The sequence below is a fragment of the Rhinolophus hipposideros genome (assembly GCF_964194185.1).
Source record: "Rhinolophus hipposideros genome assembly, chromosome: 2".
Classification (NCBI taxonomy): Eukaryota; Metazoa; Chordata; class Mammalia; order Chiroptera; family Rhinolophidae; genus Rhinolophus; species Rhinolophus hipposideros.
In genome coordinates, this window is record NC_138048.1 from 38,078,368 (window position 1) to 38,097,658 (window position 19,291).

The 19,291-nt window shown below is 37.9% G+C and overlaps 1 pseudogene across 1 annotated transcript in view; it reads right to left on the reverse strand.

The window, feature by feature from the left end:
- Positions 1-19,291, reverse strand: part of LOC308510048 (protein DEK-like) — a 383,434-nt pseudogene that overhangs the window by 68,211 nt on the left and 295,932 nt on the right. The gene's annotated exons all lie outside the window — the stretch shown is intronic.

Genomic DNA, 19,291 nt, shown 5'->3' on the forward strand with positions numbered 1-19,291 from the left:
TTTTTGTTTATTATGCTTACTCCCCAATAGTAAAATTGTTTCACTTAATTTATTTATGAATCACAGGCAAAGTAGATGGATATGGATTTATGCATATGATCTATCCTGAGGAGCAAGGGAAAGAAAAGAAACATACTCATTGAGATACCAAACACATTCTGTTACTTCACAGGTATAGAAACTCTGGCCAAGAACTGCAAAGCCTTTAATGATAACTCCCACAGAAGACTCCTACATAACAGATATCTAGGATCCTTGGAATTTCCGTAAGAGTCTAATAAGAAGTGAAGTTATGAACTTGGACCTTTGTGATGTATAGAGATACATAGACTTTAAGTACAACCTTTGGGGAAGAGCATTATAGGATTGAAGCTGTCAGAAGAGATCAAGTACTGTCTAACGAACGAACAAAAAAAGCTCTACTAAAGCTGACAGATTAAGTATCTAGGAACAGTACACTCTTCCACAATAACTTGAGCCGAAATAGTTAGCAGGAGTAGAGAATATAAAGAAGTTAAATGTAAAGTGAAACTGGCTTATAGCAACTAGAACTTTTTCGTTTTCAGCAAATATTTATTGATTAACTACTTGAATAAAGCACATGGGTTACAAATAATGAAATTGCACTGTCCTTCTCTAGGTGATGTGACAATCCAATTAGGATTCTAACATCCTGAAATATATCAGCAGAAGAGAATCAAGGCCCATGCTAAAGGCCAAAAGAAAACAATCCTATATCTTGTGAGGATAAAACTTGAGGACAAACCTTGAGGACAGACTCTGGTTTTTATACCTATTTTTTTTCAGTGTAGGGTCCTTCTCTCTTCTCTGGAAAGAATATCATCCCCTATCTCTACACATAAGATTTAAGGTGGGGCTGCTGCTTAGTGAACTGTGCCCTTTCTTATCACCCTCCAAATCACAGGACAGTGAATTTGACCCAGTTATTTCTCTGATTACAGTGACTGAGCTAGTTAGAATCCTTTCCGAGTCAGTTAGAGCCTTCCTGGGATTTCATATGCAAAAGTTGGGGGACAGAAATTTCTCCTCCTCTGGGTTGTAATCTAGGATGATATATTCTAGTTACTTCTGGTCATAAAACACACATCTGCTCTCATTGGAAGCTGTCTAAAGTAGGAGAAAATAGTCAAAACCCAGAGAGCAGCTAGGGAGATGGAAAAATCAAAGAACATCATTTTAGTCCTTAGAACCATTCTGTCCTTCCCAGTTGTATGAGCCAATACCTCTCCACTCCCCCACCCCTTTTTCATAGGCTAGTTTGACTTAGTCCTGACTAATATGGGCAATGATCCTTCAATAGCTTAATTATAATTATTATGAGTAATAGAGAAATAAAAAGAGGTAGCATACGATGATTTGATATTGTGTTTGATTTTATATATCCTAGATGCAACTTTCTCCAACAAAGAAAATGTTTTAACCACCTTAAGACCTAAGAGGAATTTTAAAAATGCCCATTTTTAAGTGCTTTATTATATAAATGAGTGAAGTCATGGAGGACAAAGGTATCTCCTATCATCCAACAGCAAGTCAGTAGAAGACCTGAAACCCAAATCTTTTGCTGATAGTTCAGTGACCTTTCTCCTTCATTGCTGTGCCAGTGATGAATTTCAACATTGTTGAGGAAACTGCTGGTATTGTAATCTGCAGTTATGTCTGGATAAAATAAATCACTGTAACAATAAATTCAATATCTAAATTATAAAAAGGCAAAAACAGAGAAATTCCTCTTTATTTGACTTGTCTCATAAATACAGGACAACAGGAAAGTGAAGAAAAAGTGGTTTAATGGTAGAATAGCTTGAGCATCAATAATTGTCAGTTGCAGAAAACAAATGACATTTACTTTTTTTTGACACGTAGCTCATCATTATTGTGCCTATCAAAAGCCGTAATAACAAATAGACAATATTATCCATAAAACATTCTGCCAGTTTTTGGGTCACTGAACCTCAATATCATTCAGTCAGTCAAATTAAGGGAGTCTCTTAATAAGACTTGTCCAATATAATGTACTTATTAAGGTAATTTGAAAACTCACAGCTTGGTTCTCTGGAGATGGTTGAAACATGAGAGATATAATGCAAAAAATTGATCATAGACAGTAGGAAAGTCATCATTATGATTAAAATCCTTGCACAGCAAACACTAACAATGTTATAAAACAGATTTTAATCACTGTGGAATGGTGCTTAGTTAGAAATGGGTTTTTATCAAGAAAGTCACATATCTCTTCATACAATTGGGATAATTTATGAGATTTCAAATTCCTTGTCAGATGGATTGTTGAAAAACATAGACTTCGGAATCAGCTGGAAAAGAGCATGACTTTCTCTTAACACCATCTTGTCCTTTTCTTCCTGAACTTATGGTCGCCAACCACTCCCACCCCGACATAACATCGGCAGAGTCTCAACTGCCCAATTGTGCCATGAACAAGGATGGCAGGGAGAGGCAGGTGGAGTAAGAATGTTAGCTCTGAATTCAGAATTTCTACCCCTGCTTTCACCAGTGCTTCTTGGGCTCTGTCTACTTAGAACACAACAGAATATGGCATGGGGATGAAACATTTTCATTTTCTCTACATTAGAGAAGAAAGAAATAGGTATGAATAATGTAAAAAAAGAAAACAAATAAAAGAAGTCTGGGTAGGATATAGGAAGGATGGAGACAAGTTGGAGAGAGTAATTAGCTAAAAAGAATGAAATTCATTCTTGATGTTGGTCATATTACCTCCTATATTTAATTAATCAATTTCTGTCTATTTTCTCTCATAAATACCTCTTAAATCTGTCCATTTTTTTTAACTGCATCTGCATCACCAAGCCACCATCTCTCTTGCCTGGACAGCTGCTGAAGCCCCCTGGCTGGTTTTCCTGCTGCCCTGCAATCAGTGGCATGTGCTGGAGTTGCCTTGTTCAGGCTCTCAAGAGCCTACTCTGTGCGTTACTTTCCAACTCCACTTTCAGTGAGATATTGGTAGCTTGAAATTGGCCAGGGTGGGAATATTTATACCACAGAAATTGGAATCTGCTATAAATCAGGAATTTTTAAAATACATTTTCCAGATAGTGAATTGTAAATATTTACTGACACACCACTGCCTACAATTCATTCTCCACATAGCTGCAAAAGTGATATTTTAAAAACAAATTACATTATGTCATCCATCTTCCTGGTGTCTATAGTGACATCCTATGAAATCCAAATTACTTCCTGGATGCTCTAGACTCTAAGATATTCTGACCTCCCCCTACTCCATACCTTTGTGTTCTTTCACTACTCATCTCACTCCAACCAGCCACCCTTGTCTGTTTTCTGTCCCTCCAAACATACCAAGTTCATTGCATGCTAAGACTACTTGTCTCCTGGATCTTTGCATAATTGTGTTGTTCATTGTCATTCAGGTCTCAGGATAAAAATTACCTTCTCAGAGAAGTCTTTTATGACCATGCATCTCAGTTTTTTTTTTTTTTTAATCATATTATGTTGTTTTCTTTTCATAATACTATATGAATGTTAAGTATTTCTTTTTTTCTATCTCCTCTATTATAATGTGTGCTTTGTGAAAACAGAATCATACCTTTTAGTTTCTTTTGCTATGTTACCAGCACCTAGAAAAATGCGTGGTTCAGAGTAAATTTTATTGACTTAATTAATAATTGGATGAATATATATAATTCTCAACTACACAGCATAGTGTCTGACATAACTATTTGAATAAGTGAGTGAATAGGTGAATCGTGAACTATATTAATTTAAGAACTGATGATTAAAATCTTACTTGAATCCCATCCCATTCTCTACTTATGTATCTATCATAACCCATAAAAGAAGAAATCATGCCCAGTGACGGTAGTTAGAGTCTTGTGAGCTGAAGCTCAGGAAATGCCTCTCAATTTCCACGAGGAAAATCTAAGCGATAGCCCCAGAACTTTAATCTCATGTTATTGATTCTGCAAATTTGTAGGTTGTAGAGGCTGAAATGACCTATGCCCTGAAGTTTTAGGCTGTTTTAGTCCCTAAAACATTATTTTAAAATAATTATGTGTTAGCTTTGAATTAAGAAAAAAAAATGAATCAAAAAAAAAAAAGGTCTTATTTATTTATTACCAGTATAAGCATTTAGAATGTTCATGAAATTTCCTGACATTCATGCCACTTTTTTTTTTTTGGGTGCGGAGGGGTTTTAATAATTTTTTATTTTTCAGTTACAGTTGACATATTATATTAGTTTCAGGTATACAACACAGTGATTAGACATTTATGTGACTTATGAAGTGATCACCCTGATAAATCCAGTACCCATCTGACACCATACACAGTTATTGCAATACTGCTATATTCTCCATGCTATATTCTACATCTCCATGACTATCTTGTAACTACAAATTGTACCCATTAATCCTCTCCCCACCCTTCACCCATCCTTCCTCCCCTGCCCCCCTACCTGGCAACCATCAAAATGCTCTCTGTATCTATGTGCTTGTTTCTGTTGTTTGTTTATCCTGTTGTCTAGATTCCACGTATAAGTGAAATCATATGGCATTTGTCTTTCTCTGTCTGACTTACTCCACTCAGCACAATATCCTCCAGGTCTATCCATGTTGTTGCAGATGACAAGATTTCATTCTTTTTTTATAGCGAGTAATATTCCATTGTACATATGTACCACCGCTTCTTTATCTAGTCATCTAATAATGGTCACTCAGGCTGCCTCCATACACAGCTATTGTAAATAATTCTGCAATGAGCATATAGATGCACATGTCCCTTCAAAGTAGTGTTTTGGGTTTCTTTGGATAAATACCCAGAAGTGGGACTACTGGGTTCTTTTTTATCTCTTGTTGTAGCCTTTGTTTTAAAGTCCATTTTATTTGGCATACATATTGCTACTCAAGCTTTTTTTTAAAATTTCCATTTTCATGAAATATCTTTTTCGTCTCTTTACTTTCAATCTGTGTGCATACCATTTTGTTTTGAGTGAATTTGACAGAAGCTAAAAATGAGAAACACAGGAAGTTTGCACTGAAAATCCCATGATCCTCTAAGCCATCCAGATGTATGGACGGTATAGCTCTTGCCCCTCATTCTAAGGCGCATCCCTTTCATTGGCCAATTCTGAAATTGTACTGCTCATCTTCATGTGGTCTGCTCACTCATGTGCCCTTCTGACTTGCAACTTACGCTGGGCCCCCTCTCCTCTGCCACCTGCCACCTTCACAGTGAAGAAAATAAACCCCACACCCTCAGGGTACTCACTTCTCCTCTTGCCCAGTGACCAAGAATAGTTCTCTTCCCTCCAATGGGGGAGAAACAGTGCTTCTTTTACTTGCACAAATTTTAATCTAGAAAGCCTTTGGCATTGAGATTCTTGGAGACCACCACAGAATTTGTTGTTATTACTGACACCATTTTCATTGTTTAAAAGTCACAAAACAGAAGAGGAAACATCTGCTTTAGGACAGATGGGCGTTTTAATCCTTAGTTTAAAAGCCTGCAGAAAGTACTCAATATTTGCAGGCTTTTCTGAACTGTTTCCACTGATGAAGATCGACTTTTCTAACTGGGATACAGACCAGAGTTGGCAAGACATTAGTATGTAAGGCGTCGTTGTTTTGTATATCTAGTCATTTATCGCACCATAATCCTTTGCTTTCCAAATGAAAGTCATGGCAAGCGACTTAAACTATTTACTATCTATAAGTTGGTGCTCAGTGCTCAGTACTCAGCACTCATGCAAACAGACATTGCACATCAGGGAAGCTAGAATATCAGTTTTAGGATTTTTGATGTTCAGTTATCCGTGACACTTTTCCTTCATCTTTGTGATTAAAGATGGCAGTAATAGTAAATGCTTAATATTAGCTATAATGCCAGTCCATTGTTCGAAGTGATTTGTGTGGATTTATAATTTTATCTTCCCAATAACTCCATGAGATAGCTACTGTTGTTGTTCCCATTTGCAGGTGGGAAATCCAAGAACCACAGAGTTTAAGTATTAAACTCTGGGTAAGTATTAAACTTTGGGTAAGTATTAAACTTACCCAAGATCACACAGCTAGAAGGTGGGGTAGTCAGAGTTTGAACCCTTAGTTGGGATTCAGAGCCACTGCTTTGCCTGCTAATTCTAGGCAATATTGCCTCTCAAAAGTTGGCAATGGTGCCTAATGAAAAATGGAGAAGACAATTGCAGACACCAAACTTCTGCACTCTAGTCTGGATGAAAGGGAGGTCGCTTGTGCCCTCAGGAATCAAGAATAGTGTGGATAAAGCATTCAACTGAGAATAAAAGGGCCAGGATTCTATTACTGATATGTCTATTAACTTACCTTCTGATCTGTATAGTCAGAGAGTAAATTATTAATCTGTGTAGTGAGAGGGTTGGACTAGAGATGCAATGTTCAAACTCTGCTTCTATCTGCCTTGGTTTTTTTTTTTTTTTTTTTAGAGGTGTAGTAGCATCAACTTCTGGGGAAGGGAGTGCCAAAGATTCAGAGTTCCTTCTTGGCACTGAGAAGTGTTCCTTTCTTTTGCCTTGTGCCATGTTTTATCTTATTGAGTTGATTCCAAATAGGTCTTATAAAAGGCAGGATTCAATTTTGAAGCCACTTTCTTTCTTGCAATCCATTTTAGTAGTCTGGTCTTAGTTTTTCCACTAATAGGCCCATGAAAGTGAGGTGATACTCTTATCACCTAATAGAGAGAAGTAATGGTGGCTTCAAAATAACATGTATTTTTATGGACTTTTGGAGAGAGACAGCATTCTTGCTTTCTTGTTAAAACTCTTTGTCTCTCTGTAATAACGAAATTTGCAGCCAACTAGGGTGGGCAGGTATTTTCACAGCAGCCAAGAAGTGCTTTCCAAATTATAGCACATAAATGGCCACTCATTTGATCTGTGCATGTTCCAAATATGTGTGCACACATGCAAGGACACACACACACACACACACACACACACACGATGTCAGTAATAATCTTCAGCTAAGTGTTTTGCTATTTATTACTCATATTAAGGAGGGCATGTACACACATACATGCAGACACACTTTTTTTTCCATCCAGCTCATCGTGATCCCACTCACTCTTGCCATAATACTCAACGCTGTACAAAGCACTTGGGTAACTACCCTAAGCTCTGACACAAAAGGCAAATCAGTTATACAACAAATATTTATTAAGCACTCAGTCCTCTAGAGGTCATGGGAGTTTACAAGGAAACACAAGACACATGTCCTCTAGGATCTTAACACACATGAAACATTAGCAGACAGCATATAATTAAATGTTAAATTGTCTGACACAGAATGTTAAATGTAGTGGGAATTTCAGAGAAGAAGAAGAGAAATTAGAACTAGTAAAGTCAAATAAGCCTTTGGGGGAGATGAAACATGACCTGGATCTTTAAGGGTGGGTATCATTTCAGTTGGCAGAAAGAATAAAGTGAAGGGGAAACCCCTGTTCTGTATCTGTCAATCACAGTAACTTTAGTGACTTGATGTGCATCACAAGGGGTATGATTGCAGGAGCAACCAGAAAGTTCTGTCCGTCACATATGAAAAACATCCTAATCTTTGATATAATATTACATTTGCTTCTTAAAATAGAAATATTTGGGTGGATTTTAATACATTAAGACAGGTTACCTTTCATTTATACCTTCGCTGAATACAGTTAAGATCATTCCTTTCCACTGAATACTTCACTGTAGAATAACAAGGACTTGATATCACATGTCTTAGTGTTTCCTATATAAAGGCCCATAAAAACATTTGTTCTTCTGTACCAAGCCTCGGTAACTGGAAATACTTGGTTTCCTTAGATAAACTATTTTTGCCTCCTTATAAAAAAGGGGAAGCCTATACATATATAATTAGTTTAGTAGCAGTGGAAACTTTGGCCCACATTTCTCCCTTCTAACTTTCCTATAAGTCTTGACTTTCTATGTATACATAACCAAACATCAGACTCTTACTCATTTCCAGGTTAATCATCTTAACAGTATATAGAACTAAAGGGAAAATGAGTCTCATTATTTCTCTGAATCATGGAGGTATTAGTTGCTCCTCAGCATGTGTTTCTCAGGATCAATTTAGAGACCCCCGCACCCCAACTGCCATGGCAAAAACTGCTAGTTGTCCACTATTTGTTTTCTTCCTCAGCCATAGAACGTTTGTTTTTTTGGCAGATAGCTGTCTACCTATAATAAAGACCACTTTCCCAGACTTCCTTGCCGCAGGTATACTCACGTGACTAAATCCTAGACAGTAGGAGATAAGTAGAAGTAGTGCATGCAACTTAGAGGAAGTATTCCTAAAGGAAGTGGGTGTGCCTTTCTTGTTGCTTTTTCCTTCCTGTTAGAATATAGATGTAATAGCAGTATTAAGGCAGCCATTTGTCATGGACAATGAGATGACCTTGGGAATGTAGGTCACCTATGGAGAGCAATAAGGAAATAGGACCTCTCTCAAAAAATGAATGTAAGGAATAATAATACAAATGCATAAGTGTGTTTAGGCAGTGCTTGTTACATAAAAAGTACTCAATGAATATTTGTTGATTTCCATTTAGATTGAATTCTGATTGTTTGGGAGGGCTGAATGTTTGTGTGCATTCTATCACTTATCTATTTCATATCAGAATGTAACATGAAGGTTGCAGCTTGCACACAAAAGGAATCAGACTTGGAAAGACTATATCCGCTGGACTATGCCAATGTCCAACCTTGGCTGTCATGGTAGAAGTTCCATGACAATCTTACTAGGTTGGCTAGCTCAGATTTGGAGAAATGTGCTGCAGAGGAAAGAAGGTAGATCTTGACAGAGCCCAACCTCTGATACTGGGAGAGCTAAGTTAAGCTTCAAGTAACAAAGACCCAAAATGACAGAGCTTAAAAAATTCCTTGTTCATTCGAGGGTTTAGTGTAGCCAGTTTTTAAAGACCTAATGAGATTTTTGGACAAGTTGCTATCTTTTTCCTCACTCTCTGGGGAAATTGTAGTAGGGGTGTCATTCTTGCAATTAAGTATATTTTCTTGGGTCTGAATTAATTTTTTAAAATTTTTCTATTTTTAAAAACATGCTTTCCTTAACCTCCTTAAATCATTGGTGGGCTAAGGTAGGAAGATAACAATAAAAATAGACCCGAGAAACTATAAGATTTAATGGGGGAGAGGACAGGAAGAAACCTCTTTGGAATCTGAAGTCATAATACCTGGATAATGAGACTGGGAAGAGTGCCCTGAGGGCAGCAGGAGGGCACTGGCTATGTGTCAGAAGACCTGAGACAAGGAGGGTACAAGGGCGCTTGGGTTAAGCTCTGCCAGTCTCACTATCGCTTTTCTTGATTGGGCTGTTGGGTTTTTCTTTTTCTTTTTTTTTTTGTATTAATAAGCACTGCCATAGTACAACATCTATGAGAGATTTTTAACATTTACTGAGTGCCAGCATGGTACAAAGATGCAGATAAGTCCAAAGGAAAGAAAAAGTTTTTCTAATCCCCTATTGTGAAGGTCAGTCCCTTTGTTTCGACTTAAGGAAAAATAGTGACATATCCTTTAACAAGCTTTCTCTCCAAAATCAATGTGCAATGTGGGAGTTCTAGTGAGCATGTAAGGATTGAGAAAAATAATAAAAACAGGAGGAGAAAGCATAAACTTGAAGCAGGTTCATCAGCTAATAAAAATCGTTGTGTTTACCTACTCCCCTATGAAGAATACGACAGGCCAACCTTCTTCTATGTTCAGCAAAATCCTGAGACTATAATGTGTACTTCCCAATTTTATTTTTTGTAAAATAAAAGGGAAACTAAGTATAGTCTGAAAGTGCAAAGAATTTTTTGCAGAGATAGAGGAGGAATCTGCAATCCCCAAATGATGTGGAGTACTGAAGGTGGCCTAATTCAATTCTGTGCTCTTCATAGATCTTCAAGGCTCTTTTCTTTTTAATGTCCATTGGCCTCCTTTGTATTAGATGAAGGTATTAGAAACCAATGTAAGCTTGATTAAGGAAGAGAAAGGGAGGGTTATTGTAAGACAGCAGAGACAATACATAGGAATTCAGTGCAGGAATGAGCTGGGCTTCAGGAAAAGCCAGGAAGCAGGAAAAGGAAAGCCATCAGAGTCAGCACCGAGCTCTGTGTCTTGATTGCTCCTCTCTGTACTTGGGGTGTGGCCTGTCCCTGTCCATCACATGTCAGAACAGGCCACCCATGGCTCACACATTTCTATGTTATAGTCTCTGTACTTGTGGGTGGCTGCTTCATTGGCCAGATTTGGAATCTTAGGGGAGAGAAACTGAGCAGTTTGAATCAGTATCCATCTTCGGCCCAACTAACTATGGGCAGGGGTGAGGGTCATGTGAAATAGGACTGCCAGGGGCCCACCTCCTAATATTCATGGGGGTTATTCTCAGAGAAGGTGATTTGGCTCATGGTCTTAGTCAGGTAAACTACTGCATTGATTTCATGCTAAGTACCAAAGAAACTGCCTACCCCCTGTATGTTGTTCTGAAACAAAATGGTAAATAAAAATACAAAGACTTTTTCATTTAACTCTTTTTATTACCTTCAAATAATATCTTGCAAATCCTGCTTTTCTAAGTCAGCATAAAGGAACAGTAAGCTTCTATTAATTTGGCATATTTGCTTTGGAGAGTAAATTCCGAACTGCCTGATCGATTTCTCCATGTTTTGTGGGTTTCACTCCGGGGAAATTTAAAGCAAATGGATAACTGAAAATAGACAATTTATTTCATAGGTGTTTTTAAGCAGTAGGACCTGTGATACGTGTGTTTATAACTCATCATTGATACCCAGAGACAGATATAAGATCTGTCATAGCAATTTCCCTGCCATCAAACAACTTCTCAGACCACATTGAAAGAAAACAGAAAACTGGCAGACAACATCTAGTCACCTTGTATGTGTACTTACAAAAAGAACAAAATGATCAGCCCATCTTTGCAGAACATACATCGTGCAAAAGAATTCCTCAGGAGCCTTTGGATTGCCTGTGCTCGGTGTTGAAGGGTCAGAGTCAGTCTCTATTAAGATTAGTTCAAAATGAGGAAAGCAACTGCAGAGCTGGAGTTGGTATACCTGATCATGCCAAATAAGTCTTCTAGAATCTGGAGAAATGGCACTCAGAACAGTATGCACGGAACCAGCATATGCAGGAAAGCAGAGAGCAAATCTCAAGGGAGATACTGTTTAGTTTTTAGATGAAAAAAACTCCATCTCTTATTTTTGCCATTCACAGTTCATGCCTGGTGTGAGACTCCCAGCTGTGATGACTGAAACAGTTTTCATCAACCACGATCTTTTTTTTTTTTTTTTTTTTTTAAATAGGAGGTTGGTGATAGTGGTGGTCTAAGTTAAATGCACACAGGATGACAAAGAGATTGTAGAGATATCACTTTAAATTTGGGCAACTAATTATGCATCAAGATATATTGAATAATATGTAGCTAATTTCTAGAACCCCCAAATAAATTGAAGATTCACTTGAAAAAAATTCAACTTGGTAATTTCTAAAAAGAATATGAATCTTTTAAAAATAATGAACTAAGTGTTGAGTTTGTTTTAGAGTAATGTAAGAAGTTATTAGAGGATTCAAATGAAACCTTTGTCCTATCCACCCCTGCAACTGATACAGGTCATTGATTTAAAAAATATTTATTTATTTTTGAACTATATATTATGTTTAAAAAATGTTTTAAACCATTTTATTGAAGTATGGTTGAAATACGAGCAGCTATATATAATTAATGTATATAACTTGATGAGTTTGGAGCACTTTATTTATTTATTTGTTAAACTAACCTGTTTAAGGAAGAGTGAATTGTTGTTTTTCAAATGTTGCTCTTTGGATTTTGTTTTTGTATTCAATTAATTTCTAATAAAAATGCACATGAGGTGTTAAAGGTTACATGGATTTTACTGGATCTCAGCCCAGTAAATTATAATCAGAATTCACTAAATTGACAAGACACAAGTCAAGGAAAGGATAAAAATGTATTCAAGGGTAACGACGTCTATAACCATGTGGCAATGTTGTCAGGAATGATTCCAAAGTTATTGCTTAGGATATGTGTGTGGTGGGTGGCCCAGAGAGGAGGATGTAAATTTTTCTGAAACTAAATGGCAAATAAGAATAGAAGTTTTTTTCATCTTTCTGTATCGACTTAAAATAATATCTTGATAGTCCTGCTCAGTCCTGCTATCCTGAGACAGAGTAATAAAATAACATGCTTTTATTTATTTGATGCATCCCCTTTAGAGACTAAATTTATGGTATGACATTTATTTTCATATTTTATTAATAATTTTCATATGAAGTATTCTGAAGTTTTTATCTTTCTTCTGAGACAAGGCAAGAGCTGTTAAATTGTAAAAAATGACTGAACTAATTTCATATATGTTCAGAATTTATTTTTACTGTGAAATTTTTCTGACATAATATTTTCCACTTTCTTTCTCCCCCTCTACATGTTTCCCTTCCCTTCCTTCAACTCATGCATTATTAGGAAACTTATAAAGCTCAAGCGAAAAAATGTCTGGCTTTAAATGCAGTGGAGAATTCCTGTTCTTTCTCGACTTTATACATATGCATGTCCTGTCATCGGGGAATGATTTCGTCATATTGGTTACCTCCAAAACTTACAATACTCTTACACCCAAATGTATTATTGACTCAGCGTGGTTCCTGGAATGAGAATGGTTTATATTCTAATTCCAGATATTGATTGACCATGTGTTACTTTGGGAACAACAGTCGACTTGTTTCCTTAGCAGGATAATGAGAAAATTACTGACCTCCTCTCAAGAGAGGTTTGGCAAACAGAGAATTACAAAATACTTTGCATTAGAAGTGTTAAACATTCTTTTAGTCCTTTCATTTTTCTTGGTGTAGCAATGTTCACTCATGGACTGTTTTACGGGAAGACTTTAACCAAGGAGTACATGTGACTTTGCTTTTGCCACTGCAAAATATCTGTACATTCAAGAGGCCCTGACCAAAAAAAAAGTTCTAGAACTACAAAAATGCCCTGACAAAGCCTGACCATGTGCTTATTAATAAGACATTAAGAGCTCCCTCCCATGTCATGTTTTCCAGATGGATTCACTATAATGCCTGCAATTTAGCCAATCTCAATCCTCTCCTTCTCACTTGTAGACAGTCTCCTAATTGGGCCATTACTGGGAAAGGTAGAAACAGTGTAACTGAGATGGAATGGGGTGAGACGGAAGGGAGTCCCAGCGCTGCTGGCGGTGTGGCACTCCAATACAACCAGGGCTGTTCCAGGATTGGCAAACACTTCACAAATAAAATAAATGGAGGGACCAACCAACATTTCATTTGTCACTGTCTCAACAGCCCAAGGCAGAGCTCTGCTTTGCCAGCCACACTTTCAATGGAAGCATGCGTTTCAATCGCATTTGTTTTTCTGACAGTTCAGACGGTATAAGGTTCCACAACCTAGCTGTAGCTCACTTGCCCTCGGCTCACTGCTTCTCTCGGGTGCATCTTCACAGCCATTTCCTCATAGCTCAAGGTTTCCAAGCACACGGGGTATTTGTATTAGTAAAATATTTATTTACATTAGAATCTAAGACCTGCAAGCGTCCCCAGGCAGAACTGAGAGACCTGAGAAGAAATCATTCTAAAGAGATAGTTGTCTACCCTCTTTAAACACACACACACACTCACACAGACACACACACACACACACACACACACACACACACAGAAACAGACACACACACACACACTTAGAGAATTGCCACATGCCTCAAAGACTAGTGCAGGGTATAGTGTTCATATACAAGGAAGCATCTTCTCCACCCTCATGGTCACACCGTAAGGCCTAGCCTCAGGTATATGTTATTCTTGGGTAAGTCATCATCTCTGCGGGGCACAGACTCCTGTTAATAAAATAAAAATGGAAAATCTCTCCTCTGATCCACACTGGTCTCAGATATTTCTGAGATGTGATTAAAACTTATGCAACGTACGTGTCTGTATAGGGCACGGAATTGACTATACTAGTTGATAACTTGAAATTGGCCGATAGGTACATGGGATTCACTATGATATTCTCCACTTGTGAATTTGTTTGCAGTATTCTATAATAAAAAGTTTTAAAAATATAAATGACAATAAAAATCCATTCTGCCTTCTTTTCTGTAGAGTTACAGGTGAGAATCATAGGAGACAATATGTAAAATTGTTTTATGGGTAATAAAGCACTAGAACAGATATCTCTCAGAAAAGTGTATTTCCAGAATGCCCACATCGGACTCACCTTGTGTACTAATTTAAAAACACAGTTTCAGAGTTCCACATGCCTATGGAATCAGGCATGATGGCAGTGTATCCCTGAGGGATCTCCATTTTGAATTAACCCTTTATACCTCCCATCGCAGGTGATGTTTCTACATTATGAAATTTGAAAACTATGTATGCTACACATCTTAGTTGACACAGGTCTTTTGAGTGAATGGAGTAATTGCTTCTAGTGGAGTTGACGACCTGTTTCTATAAAGGAGCCACTATTCTAACCCCACCCCCACCTACAATCTGTTATTTGAACCCTGATTCCTAACTGTTGATTAAGCCACAAGTTCATTCTATCTGCTTCCCTTGTGTTGGCTCCACTTGGTTACCAAACCTGAAGCAGGATATCCCCATTACATGCTGGTCCCTCTTACTTATATCCAAATCTTTGGCCTCAATCTCATCATCACATGGTTCTGTGTAGATTTCAGTTTGCCCAACTATATCTTTTGCCCAGACATGGCCCAGGCATCGCCTAGGTTAATTCACTCAGTCCTCAACCATTTGTTGAGCACCTTTCATGTGTTTGTATTCCTCTAGATGCTAGCAAACAATGCAGGTAAAAATCTCTTCCTTCGTGGAATTTGCACTGTAGATTTGGAGATTTTGTCTTTGATCTGTCAGCAGATAATGCAACTTCAGAGAGTGCTAAGTGCCAAGAATAAAATGAAGTCGGGGAAGAGGGGTTTTGAGTTACAGGTGTCAGGGAAGGTCTCTCTGAGAAGGAAATAATTTAAACAGAGACCTAAGATGAAAAGGAGAAGGTGGTAGAAAGAATTGGTGGAAGAGATGAGACAGTAAGTACAAAGGCCCTGAGGCAGGAATAAACTTATGTTCAAGTAATGGCAATGGGGTCTCCATGGCTGCATAGCAGTGGTCAGCGGTCAGTGTGGCAAAAGGTGAGGCTGGAAAGAGAGGGCCAATGGCTACGTCTTATAAGGCTTTGGAGGACATGAAAAAGCGTTTGTATTATAAAGACTGGCTGTGGGTACTGATCATGTTTCCATCAGTCTAATCAGGTGTTGCCATGCTACCCGAGACCAGATAACCCCCTCGGAAGCTGGGGCTCCTTCTACTGTTCCCTACAGCACTCGAAGGGCATTCATAATATGTAAATTGTTTCTATTTGTCATAATTAATACTCAGAAAAAAATAGAGAAAACCTGCTCCTTTGTGTTCTCTATCATTGCTGACTATCTTTAACTGAACATAATCCTTAAAACCGCCGGGAAACGATGTGGAACAATGTTCCCCCTCACCCCGAACTATGTGATCCTGTAGTTACCAGATTTGACCACTAGATGGTGGCTGTATATCAGTACCGTGAAACAATGAGTTTTCTATTTGACAAAGGAGTGAAAGAATGAATTAATGGATTAAAGATACTAACAAAGTATATGTGTATTTAAAATTCCTTTGGTTGAAAAGATCAGCAAAAGAAAAAGAGAGAGGAAAGGCATCATGTCCTGCTTTTTGTTCAGTTACAGTTTTCCTTAGGAGGATTTTGGCTTCTTTGAAAATGCTTTTGTGACATAGAATACGTAATATGTAAGACAGAAACACTCGAGGTTTGGCCATGACTAGGGAAAAAATTCTTCTTGCTCATTCACCTTACTCCTCATTTGAGGCTCCCTGGAATTTTTCCTTCTTGCCCTCATACACGCATATATTCTCAACCACGAAGTATGTATGCTGATGATGCTCTGATTAGTATCTTCCGTTGGTATTCTCCAGACCTCCAGACCTGTAATTACAACTATTCTTAGATAGCAGATAGATGGTGTTAGGTACTTGAAACTCAATAAACTTTAAACCAAACTCGTAGTCTTTCTTCTTTACTACTTCCTTCTCTTGAAATATTTTTCTTCCTATCTCAGTTAATGGTGTTGCAACTTACTCAGCTGTCTTGGAGAAAAGCCTCTAAATATTTATTTCCACCTACTGTTCACTTTCCATATCCAATTTTCCTTGAGGTACTGTTGATTTTACCTCTTAAAAGTCTTACAAATGTATGTATTGTTGTTTGTTTTCTCATCTTTATCATCATTTCCATTCATGTAATAAATTCTTAACCAAAGTCTGTTTTCCGTTTTATAGTCCATTGTCCACACAGCCTTTGGAAGAATATTACCAAACCTCAGATTAGAATGGGTCCCTTTCTTGCTTTATATTCTTCTGCTTAGAGAATGAAGTCCAAACCCCATATTCTACTATTCAAAGCCTTCAAGTTATGGTTTCACCCACCTTCCCAGCCTCTTTCGGGTCTTTCCCTACTACACAGCCATGTTGTTTTTTCAGAGTCCCTTGTTTGGGCCATAAACTCTCATGGCTGTATCCCATGGTACATGCTTTTTGTCCTAGAACTCTCTCCTCCTCTGTTGGCCTCCGATTTTCTATTTTCCTCTCAAAGTTCTAGTAAAGCTTATACCTTCCTTTCATGAAACTCTAGAAGTAGAGTAGAGGATGTCCTCCTTAGTACTTCCATTGATCCTTGTATACTCATCCATTATAACATTTGTCTTATGGCACTGTGCTTATTTATGTGCCTGTACCATGCCACTGAACTGAGATTTGCTTTCCATTAGAAAGTGTCTTCGGCCATCTTTGTGTCTCCTGAACTTGCATAAGTCTTGGAAAGTCTTAGGTGCTCAGTAATTCTTGTTTTAATGAATGGACAAATGAACAAATTCTGATTCCCTCTGCATCTTTCCCAGTAGTCAGAAAGGCTTTCCCGTGTTCCTCTTTCTCTTCCACTTCTACTCATGAATATTTTCACATGAAAAAGGAAGGAAAAAGGATATCTGGAAATGCTGTCTTTCAGACACAGAAAGCAGACCATCCTAGAAAAGGGAAGCTTTAGGAACTGGAGAAGAGGTGGGAGAAGGGGCCCCAGTTGGAGTCACAAAAGTACAGGTACTACAAGGGGCCCTCCAGTGCCACACCTGCAGTCTCCCTTCCTTACTGCACACGTGATGGTGGCACTGATGGAGAATGAGCCTTGCAGATTGATCGACCAGGGGATTATCTAAGGTCAGGGAACATGACTATTGTTCACTCTCTTCTCAGTGATTGGCACCCGGCCTCGCATTGAGCAGGGGCCTAGTAAGTGATTGAATCCCCACTGTCTATTTTCTTATTGGCAGACTGCAATTTTGAGTTAATGTGATATATAGAATTGTTTGTAACTTTTGGGGTAAAAGGTACAAATATGAGCAACTGTGACTATTGAGGAATCTGTGATGACTGGGGAGGATCTCATAGGGAGACTTGGCTTCATTAGATAATCTGAATGTCTTTGGATAGAAATCTGTGCATTCCATGCATGCCTTCACTTGAATGAATTGCTCAGTCTGGATGCTCACTGTGTTTCTTTATTGATTCAAGTGAAAAGAACAGAAAAGTAAAAGGTTAGAATTTTTCTCTCTCTATGCCCAGAAAAAAAAAAGTGCCTCATGCAGATATATTTATTTGGTAAGAGGTAATAGAACTGCCTGGATTTCATTCATATTTAAATTTTATTAAAACATACTTCAAGTTCTTTAATTCTTTAGTTCTTTAGCTAATAGACATGTTTTTTGTGTGCGGCTCAAATTTACCTTAAACATGTGACCTATCTCTGCTACCCAAAGATTCCTGTTGTGATGATATTGTTTTGGACAGGAAGTAATCACCCCCCTATACCCCACTCTTAAAATTTCTGGGGAGTATAGTTATATTACTGTTTGCTAGTAATTCCCTGTCTAGCTGTGCTTCTTTGCAAACTATCTCAGTGTGTCAATATAAGAATAATAATCACTTATGTTTGTTTAAGGCTTTATAATATATTTGTTTCTCATTTTATCCTCATAACAATAAACTGAGCAGTATTGATGGACCCACTTTACAGATGAATAAACTAAGGCTTACAGATATTTTTAAGCCAAATTCATACCAATAATAATGTAAACAATGGAATTAGGTGCAGATTTTAATTTTCAGATTCCCCATGTCTTTGTCACCCACACCAATTATGCTAATATTAATTCATTAGAAAAGACAACATTTGGGTAAGAGCTAGTTTTATTTGGCATACCTGGAAATGGCATACTAAAACAATATCTCTGCTAATAAGCTCTCTGTTATTCACAAAATAGAGAAGCCCTTATAATTATCAGGAGTGTCTGCTCTGTGCCAGTAGCATACATGGGCACTGGGCCCTGACAAAGAGCACATCTTCTTGGGCAGAGCATTAATCATTAGATATGACTTGTGGAAATAGGCAATACTTCATCAAAAGACAAAGTGCTAGCTTTGATACCTCTTTGTGCAATTGCCTGAACACTCCTAGTGTCTACTTCTGATCTAAAGATTAGCTGGTGGCTTTGCCCTTTTTCCTGTGAAATATCTGTTCTTATGGGAAATCAGTACCAACACATCCTCAGAATTTTTATGTCTTATTAAAGGTTGTTCACTGATATTTGTAGTTTCCTGCAGCACCTACCACATTATTACCAGGCAAATTCTAAATTTACTCAGAGAGAAATAATGTTATGAAAAGAGTTCTTCAAAATCATAAGGGATTGCACTATGGGGTGCATGTCTTTGCCATTGAAAAGGTCTCTTATAACTCACTTTTTTTTTATAGCTTTGAAGTGGCTTAGAGTGGACCTTACCTCAGAGCTAGTATTTTAAGAGGAAAGCTTTAATGTCACCACTGCGATATTTCCAGACAGGACTAGGCATGGCTCAGTCAGCATCAGAAGACTGAGTAACAGGAGGGGCAGTTCTCATTTGGGACAGGTGGAAGGATGCATATTATTACAGGTACTCAAGGATGTGTGATCTTAAAAAAAACACACCATGGTACTGCATAGGTTCTGAAACAACACACGCCACATAAGGCAGTTACTACTGGGTGATGTAAAGGATGTAGGGGTGGGGGAGAAGGGTGGC